This window comes from Arachis hypogaea, chromosome 5, assembly GCF_003086295.3.
Source record: "Arachis hypogaea cultivar Tifrunner chromosome 5, arahy.Tifrunner.gnm2.J5K5, whole genome shotgun sequence".
NCBI classification, from domain to species: domain Eukaryota; kingdom Viridiplantae; phylum Streptophyta; class Magnoliopsida; order Fabales; family Fabaceae; genus Arachis; species Arachis hypogaea.
This window is the reverse complement of record NC_092040.1, coordinates 33,018,265-33,027,728: the sequence shown is the minus strand read 5'-3', so window position 1 is coordinate 33,027,728 and position 9,464 is coordinate 33,018,265. Positions and strand designations below refer to the sequence as shown.

Here is a 9,464-nt window from a genome sequence, read left to right as displayed (position 1 = left end):
TAAATATTTATTATTTAAATTATTTTTTAAAAAAATTAATTAAACTATTTACTCAAACTAGACCTAAATGTTAACTGAAATAAAAAACTCTAGTAAACAATACTTTTTTTCCGGTGTCCTACTAAAAAATAATAGTTTGCCACAATAAGAATTGATTGTTTTATTTATTTTAATAATTTGTAGCTCTTGCTATGAAGAAAGAACACGAATTAAGCAAATAATATTCGAATTTTAGAATCATATCGAATAATAATATTAAAAAAAGATTTTAAGTTTATATAAATTTTGGTCTATTGTAACCTTAAGTACGAGAGAGAGAGAGAGAGGATTTATGGCTAGAGACAGTATAGTACATGTAATTATAGTATTGGTAATTGGAGTAGCTATTTGTTCTGTCAATCCTGAATCCCAAAAAGCCATTAGTGAAAAACATTGGACAACATTTTATCATATTGCATCTGGACAACTAGAAGAATGTCTCAGGAAATGTAAAATTCGCTATGAAACTAATCAAAAAATGAGAAAAAAATGCATTATAGAATGTATTGTCGCTGAATGCAATAGCCGTTATTCGGAGAAAAAAGATAGGAAATTATGCATCAGAACACTTTATGCTAAATATATAGGGTAAGAATCTCTCTCTCTCTCTCTAACACTTTATGCTAAATATATAGGGTAAGAATATCTCTCTCTCTGAAGATGCTCCTAACAATTGACGAAATAAATATTTTAAATATTACTTTGGTTACAATCTTTATTTTTCTGTTGTGTATATACTTCAATTATTTTTGAATTTAAATGATCTAGTTGTTTTTTAAAAGTTGCGCAATGGAAAAAAAAATTGCGAGAAGCAATCTACAATGTTGATTTTGGATGCACAATACATAGACCGTTTGTCTTTACTATGTTATAACTTATTTCAATTAATGTTTCAACACTTTTATTATAATATCTATCAGATCATAATAGCTAACTACAATCAAATGTAAAGAAAAGTATGCATTAATATTTTGAAAACACAATCTTGATATGATCTTTATTATGTAATTTTGGGTTTAAATTAATTTGAGTTTCTGATGCGAGAGATTCTTTACTCTTATCTAAATTCTGAAAGAGTAATTAACTATTAAAAAAATCTAAATTTTTATCATGTAACGGAAAAAACAAGTTTTTTAAAGAGATATTTAAGAAAATTATAGTAACTAAATATAATCTTGATAAAATGAAATAATATAAGTATTTTAAAATTTTTGTTTGGTTCTTATTTTTCTAGTTGTACTTGGATATTTTATTTTGGTTTATTTCTATATTTTATGAGCCTTTTACGATTTTATCATGCATAGTCCTTTTCAAATCTTAATACTGTATAATTTGAGTAATTGTGACTACAAGTTGGTATTCATACTTGCTGTAATTAGCTAGGAAGTTGTTAGATTATTAGACAAAAGTGTTAGATAATTAGTGAACTAGTTATTATTATTACTTCTATTCTACAAATATATTAATTGTACAGTGTATTACGGTTAGTAATTTTCTATAGAAAATCGATGAATGCATGATTTACATTTATCTTTTCACTCTCTCTCTCTTCTTTTTTCTTCCTTCTCTCTGTCTAGTTCATCTTTTCTTTTCTTTGCTTTTTTCTTTTTTGAACTCAGACTTGCACAATAGAGCTTAATGAGAGTGCAGCCCTCCCTCGCTATTTCATATGGTGCGTTGAGCGTGGAGGAGAGGTGAATCTCCGATCAACGAGACTGAGTTCAGAAGCCTCCGGATCTGATTTTGCAAGAGATTCGTTGATTTTTTTCTTTTTTGTGTGAGTACTTCAAGGAACAGTGCTGCTTTAATGACCTCAATCAATCGTTGTTCTTCTCTCAACCTCTAATGGCTGATAATCAAGGAGCGCTTACTCCAATGATGGATGCACAGTCTATTAAAATTTTTTGAATCAAATTGCTGTGTCTCAGGATCAGATGGTGAAAACTCACATCAATCTGACGCAAGATCCAACGAGTCAGTATTATATTCACCCAAGTGAAAACATTGGTACACCTCTCATTCTAATTGTTCTTACTCCTAATAATTATGGTCCGTAGAGTAGAACAATGTTGTGAATTTTAGAAGGAAAGAACAAATTAAAGTTTGTTGATGGTTCGTTGCCTCGACCACATGAGAATGATCTTTTGTTTGATGCTTGGAAACGGTGAATTACCTAATTAGTTTCTTGGATTAATTTATCTTTGAGCCCCGATATTTCCAATAGCGTAAGCTGGAACAATATAGCTTCGGATCTATGGAGATATTTGAAACATCGATATTATCAAAGTGACAAATATAAGATAGCTGAATTACAGGAGGATTTATTTGCCATGAAGTAAGGAGATCTAGACGTCACCTCTTACTATACGAAAATGAAGTCAATTTGGGAGGATTTTGGAAATTTCAGGCCAATTCCTCATTGCCGAGACTACGATTTGGTGTGTTCTTGTGGATTGGAGGTAATACGCCAGTACAGACATGAGAATTATACCACACGATTCTTGCGAGGGCTCAATGACCAATAATTTTCAGTGCGGTCACAATTGATGCTGATGAATCCTATGTCTGATTTGGATACTGCTTTTTTCATGCTGAGTCAACAAGAGCGGCCATTTGGCAATGTACCAGAATCTAAGGTGTTCTTCAACAAAACTGCCACAAAGACTCAATCCTTTGATGACAAAAACAAAGAGAAAAGGTAGAGGTTATGGTAAGGGTAATTGGTCTCAATGCACCCTTTGTGCTCACACCGGTTATACTATGGAGGTATGATACAAGAAACATGGGTACCAACCTCATTTACGCCAAAGGTAGATGGTAGTGTTAATTACATGGCAATTAATTCATAGGCTGAGAAGGTCACTGATGAGCTCGGCCAAAGCAATCTAAGCACTACTTGCCAAAAGGAAGCTAGTGAAGCATCAAGACTTGATCTCACTCAAATTCAAAAGAAAGTTATACTCAATCTCCTCCAAGGTTAGGATGCTCATTCACAACCTTATACTGCACCTCAGACACAACTTCTCCCACACACTTCTCCAATGAGTCAAAGTAGAATTGTCATTTTAAAATATAGCACCATAATTTCCTCTTTTGTTGCTGTGAAATTCACCCTTTGGGTCACACCATTCTATTCCCCCTATAATTGTTAGAATGCCGGATGGTACTCAAACAATTACTAGCATTGTTAGTACCATTCGATTTTCTAATTAATTACACATTACAAATGTACTTTTTATTCCTACTTTTGACTTCAAACTAATTTCTGTGTCCAAATTGACCAAAAATTTAAAATGTCAAATACTCATTAATGATACACTCTGTGAGATCCAGGACCAAGCTATTTTGAAGAGGATTGAAGTAGCTAAATATGCAAATGACTTGTATACAATGGATAGTAAACCAATTGTTGGCACTTTTACCCACATAGGTAGCAAATTACCTCATGATTTTGTGGTTGCAGTGGTGCACGAAATTGCAATCACACTTTTGTAATTCCGCACAACTAACCAGTAAGTGCACTCGGTCGTCCAAGTAATACCTTACATGAGTAAGGGTCGATCCCATGGAGATTGTTGGCTTGAAGCAAGCTATGGTTATCTTGTAACTCTTAGTCAGGATATCAATAATTCTCAGGTTTAATTGTGAAAAGTAAAAGAACATGAAATAAATACTTGTGTTTTGCAGTAATGGGGAACAGGTTGAGGTTTTAGAGATGCTCTATCTTCTGAATCTCTGCTTTTCTACTGTCTTCTTCTTCATGCACGCAAGGCTCCTTCCATGGCAAGCTGTATGTAGGGTTTCACTGTTGTCAATGGCTACCTCCCATCCTCTCAGTGAAAATGTTCAACGCGCTCTGTCACAGCACGGCTAATCATCTGTCGGTTCTCAATCAGGTTGGAATAGAATCCATTGATTCTTTTGTGTCTGTCACTAACGCCCAGCCCTCAGGAGTTTGAAGCTCGTCACAGTCATTCAATCCTTGAATCCTACTCAGAATACCACAGACAAGGTTTAGACCTTCCGGATTCTCTTGAATGCTGCCATCAATTCTAGTTTATACCACGAAGATTCTGATTAAGGAATCCAAGAGATATTCACTCAATCTAAAGTAGAACGGAGGTGGTTGTCAGACACACGTTCATAGGTAAGAATGATGATGAGTGTCACAGATCATCACATTCATCAAGTTGAGGAACAAGTGATATCTTAGAATAGAAGCAAGCGTAATTGAATGAAAAACAGTAGTAATTGCATTAACCCATCAAGACACAGCAGAGCTCCTCACCCCCAACCATGGGGTTTAGAGACTCATGTTGTAGAATATACAATAAGAAACGTGTAATGTGTCATGAGATACAGATACAATAGCAAAAAGTCCTATTTATGGTGAACTAGTGACCTAGGGTTTACAAGAATGAGTAAATAACGTAAAAATCCACTTCCGGGGTCCACTTGGTGTGTGCTTGGGCTGAACATTGAAGCTTTCATGTGTAGAGACTTTTCCTGGAGTTAAAACGCCAGCTTTTGTGCCAGTTTTGGCGTTTAACTCCCATTTTTGTGCCAGTTCCGGCGTTTAACGCCGGGAATTCTGAAGCTGATTTGAAACGCCGATTTGGGCCATCAATTCTTGGGCAAAGTATGGACTATTATATATTGCTAAAAAGCCCAGGATGTCTACTTTCCAACGCAATTGAGAGCGCGCCAATTGGGCTTCTGTAACTCCAGAAAATCTACTTCGAGTGCAGGGAGGTCAGAATCCAACAGCATCTGCAGTCCTTTTCAGCCTCTGAATTAGATTTTTGCTCAGGTCCCTCAATTTCAGCCAGAAAATACCTGAAATCACAGAAAAATACAGAAACTCATAGTAAAGTCCAGAAAAGTGAATTTTAAATAAAAACTAATAAAAATATAATAAAAACTAATTAAAACATACTAAAAACATACTAAAAACAATGCCAAAAAGCGTATAAATTATCCGCTCATCATGCAGCTACTGCCATTTTGGGAAATTTTGCTGCTATAGTTAATACGGTGGATACACTTTGGCATTCACCATTAGGTCATGTTCTACAGCACAGGTAAGAAATAATGCACAAAATATATCCTACGATTGATTGTGCTGCACACATACATCCATGTAATTCTTGTCATTTAGCTAAACAGAAGAGATTACCTTTTTCTTATCGTGTAACTGAATCTGCTCATTGCTTCAATTTAGTTCATGTGGATATTTGAGAACCTGTTTCAACCCCTTCCTTTAATGGTGAAAAGTATTTTCTCACAATAGTTGATGATAAAAGTAGATATACATGGATTCATTGCATGCATCATAAGTCTGAAACTTCTGATCATATTATACATTTTATTAGATATGTACAAACTCAATTTGACAAAATAGTTAAATGCTTCCACTCTGATAATGGCCCTGAGTTTGCTTTGAAATCCTTTTATGCTTCCAATGGCATTTTGCACCACACTTCTTGTGTGGAGACCCCACAGCAAAATGGCATTGCAGAATGCAAACACCAGTACATACTAAAAACTGAACGAGCCTTGATTTTTCACTCTTCTTTGACAAAATATTTTTGGACATATACTGTTAAATATGCTATCCACTTGATTATTATTCAATCTAGTCATTTTCTTAAAAATAAAGTGCCTTTTGAAATCATTTTTGGAACTTTGCCTACTTTGTCCAATTTAAAGATTTTTGGGTGCTTGGCTTATGCCTCTACTTTTGTTCATGGCAAAACCAAGCTTGATCCTCGGGCCCGCAAATGTATATTCTTGGGTTTCAGGGAAGGTACCAAGGGTTATACCATGTTTAACTTGAACTCCAAGAATATCTTTACTTCTAGGAATGTTATATTCTATGAAGATTTTCTTCATACAATAAAACTAAAAATTCTACATTGGGACAAGTAGATTTAACACCCAAGTCACATCAACATGCACATCATTTTGATTCCTTTGTAGATAATACAAATCATTTTTAGTATCCATCTACCGTAAATGAAGAGCATGCTAACAACACTACTCACAATCATATCACATCATCTGCATTATTCTCACTTCCTCAACTAAGAGAGGACACTGCCATGCATTCATCATCTCATGTATTAGAAAAAAATTTCATATTCCATCATCTACACCTTCCATTGGAATAAGAAAGTTAACCCGAATTAGACAACACATTTAATGGACTATCATTATGACATTTTCAGTGTGAAGTCTACTGTTAATACTCTTTGTAGGTATCCTATCTCACAGTTCATATCATATGAAGCACTAGGTTCAAAACACAAAGTCCTTTCTTTAGCCATTGACAATACCATTGTGCCTCGCACCTATGAGGAAGCTGCTGTTCATTCTTGCTGGAGAGAAGTTATTAACAGCTAACTTGAGGTATTAAGGCAGAATCAAACTTGGTGTATAACAAAAATCCCAGCTGGCAAGAGGACGATTGGTTGCAAGTGGGTCTTTCGAGTAAAATTCAATCCGGATGGAACCATTGAACGTTACAAGGCAAGGCTTATGGTGAAAGGATTTACTCAAGTTGAAGGAGTGGATTTTATAGACACTTTCAGTCCGGTTGTTAGGATGACCAAATTGCACATAGTTTTGGCTTTAGCTACAGGCAAACTATGGCATATTAAGCAACTGGACATTAATACAATGTTCCTCCATGGAGATTTGCACAAAAAAGTGTACATGAAGTTACCTCTAGGATTAGATAGGACTGATCTTGATTCATCCTCTATTTGCAAGCTACAAAAGTCGTTGTACGGATTAAAGCAAGCTAGCCGTCAGTGAAATTTGTAGCTCACAAAGACATTCACTGCTGCTGGTTTTGTCAAATCCGAACCAGATCACTCCCTGTATTCAAAGATCACTCCTCATGGCATTACAATCATCATGGTTTATGTTGATGATTTGGTTTTAACTAGAGATGACCTAGCAGAAATTGATCATGTCAAGCAAGTGTTGGACAACAAATTCAAAATCAAGGATCTTGGTGATTTAAAATACTTTTTGGGGATGAAAGTGGCAAGAAATTCTAAATGTATTCATCTCTACCAACGAAAATATGCACTAGACATTATCAAGGACTTTGGTTACTTCAGTTGTAAGCTGGTTAGTACTCTAATGAATTACATTTATGCTTCAAAGTTATCAAAGCAAATTGGCACTTCACTGCAGGATTACACTCCTTATCATCAGTTAATTGGTCGGCTTCTCTATCTCATAAACACACACCCTGATATCTCCTACGCTATTGGGAGATTGAGCTAGTTCCTTGACTGTCCCACTGATTTTCACATGCACGCAGCTCATAGGGGTGTCCTTCCTTGGGAGTTTTCTTTTCAGCAGTCAATGATTTGAAGCTAACAGGATTCTAAGATGCCGATTGGGCTACATGTACGGACACTCAACGATCCATCACAGGACATTGTTTCTATCTTGAAAATTCTTTAATCAGTTAGAAGAGCAAGAAGCAAAGTACTGTAGCTAGGTCATCCTCGGAAGCAGAATACAAAGCCTTAGCTGTTGCCATATGCCAAGCTCAATGGCTGTCCTTTGTGATGAAAGATCTTAGCATGCCATTAACTGAACCCATCACCCTTTATTGTGATAATCGTTCTTCCATCCACCTTACTACTAATCCCATATTTCATGAATGCACAAGGCATATAAAGGTTAATTGTCACATTTCTCGAAACCAACATTTATTAGGTCTTAATCATCTGATGCCAATTTCGTCTAGTAATCAACTCACTGATTTCTTAACCAAAGCCTTGGCTGCAAGTCCCTTTACTGTGAATGTTTCTAGACTAGGTCTTTTAGACATCCATAATCCTAGTTTAAGGGAGGATGCAACTTGAGTAATTGTGACTGCAAGTTGGTATTTATGATTGCTGTAATTAACTAGGAAGTTGTTAGATGGTTAGACAAAAGCGTTAGATAATTAGTGAATTAGTTATCATTATTACTTCTATTCTACAAATACAACAATTGTACAGTGTATTACAGTTAGTAATTTTCTATAGAGAATCAATGAGTACATGATTCAACTTTTTCCTTCCACTCTCCCTCTTCTTCTTCCTCCCTTCTCTCTGGCTGGTTCATCTTTTCTCTTTCTTGTTTTCTTTTTCTCTGAACTCAGACTTGCACAATAGAGGTTGATAAGAGTGCAGCCTCTCCCTCACTATTTTCACATACTGAGATGTCACTCTTTTAAAATTAATTACCTAGATGTTACTATTTTTATAATACAATAAATTAATTATAATTAAGAATACAATACCAAATCAATTATCACCTTAATAAAAAATGATATTTAAGTAATTAATTTTAAAATAGTGATATTTTGATAATAAATTTGAAAAAAAAATTAATGTTAGTCAAAAAGGCATGTTTTATGTAATTAAACTTTGAATCACTATATCATTATTACCACTATCGTTAGTCTATTATGATTAGAGAAATCTAGAAAATAATTATTTTTCAATAATTTTGTTTACCTCTATCTTTTATTTATTTTTTGTTATAGATACCCTCTCGAAGAGAAGAGTTGAAATTTGAACAAATTCTGCATTGGATAGAAGAAGGTGTCAAATAAATTTGATCAGATTGGAAAGTGATTCGCCTTGTCGATTTTTAGTGCTTTAATTATGGTCTTTGTTTGTGGTTGTGCTTTAATTATCTTTAAGTTTAAAAAAATGCTCCTTCAATAATAATAGTAACTAGCTTGATATAATAAAATGTATTAAGATAATGTGAAATAAAATATATTTAGTGTTTATTTGTTATAATATTTAAACAATACCTTTAAATTAGATTGTTTAATCAATTAACTATCTATTATATTAAAATTTAATTTTTAATTTTAATTGTTAGAATATATTAGGATCAATTAGCTTGAAGGTTAGAGATACTATCAACATCATCTTCAATAATGATCATATCATTAATATACAAAAGTAGAAGAATAACCCCAACGTCCACTTTTACGAATAAAGAGAGCATTCTTATAAGGGATGCAAGTGAAATCAAGATTGCATATAGTGGTGCTGAACTTTTTAAACCATTCACGAGGAATTTTTTTAAGACCATAAAGTGCCTTACGAAAGAGATAGACTTTGCTAGAAGGACAAAGATATCCCAGTGGTGGTTTCATATAGATCTTCTTTTTTAAATCTCCATTAAGAAATGCATTCTTCTTATCCATTTGACTGAGAGATCATTTTCTAACCACAACAATGGCAAAGAGAGCGCGAACATATGTGATACAAGCAACAGAGCAAAAATCTCTTTATAATCAATACCATACTCTTGCGTACATCCTTGAGCAACTAATCGTACCTTATAACGGTCAATAGAACCATCAGAGTGAGTCTTGATCTTGTATACCCATCTACTAC

At 34.3% G+C, this 9,464-nt stretch overlaps 1 long non-coding RNA gene across 1 annotated transcript; it reads left to right on the top strand.

The window, feature by feature from the left end:
- Positions 1-268: 268 nt before the first annotated feature.
- LOC112801135 (uncharacterized) lies at positions 269-8,845 on the top strand. The gene is made up of 2 exons (XR_011881980.1): positions 269-627; positions 8,594-8,845. It is a non-coding gene; the product is annotated as an uncharacterized lncRNA (long non-coding RNA).
- The last annotated feature ends 619 nt before the right edge of the window (positions 8,846-9,464 follow it).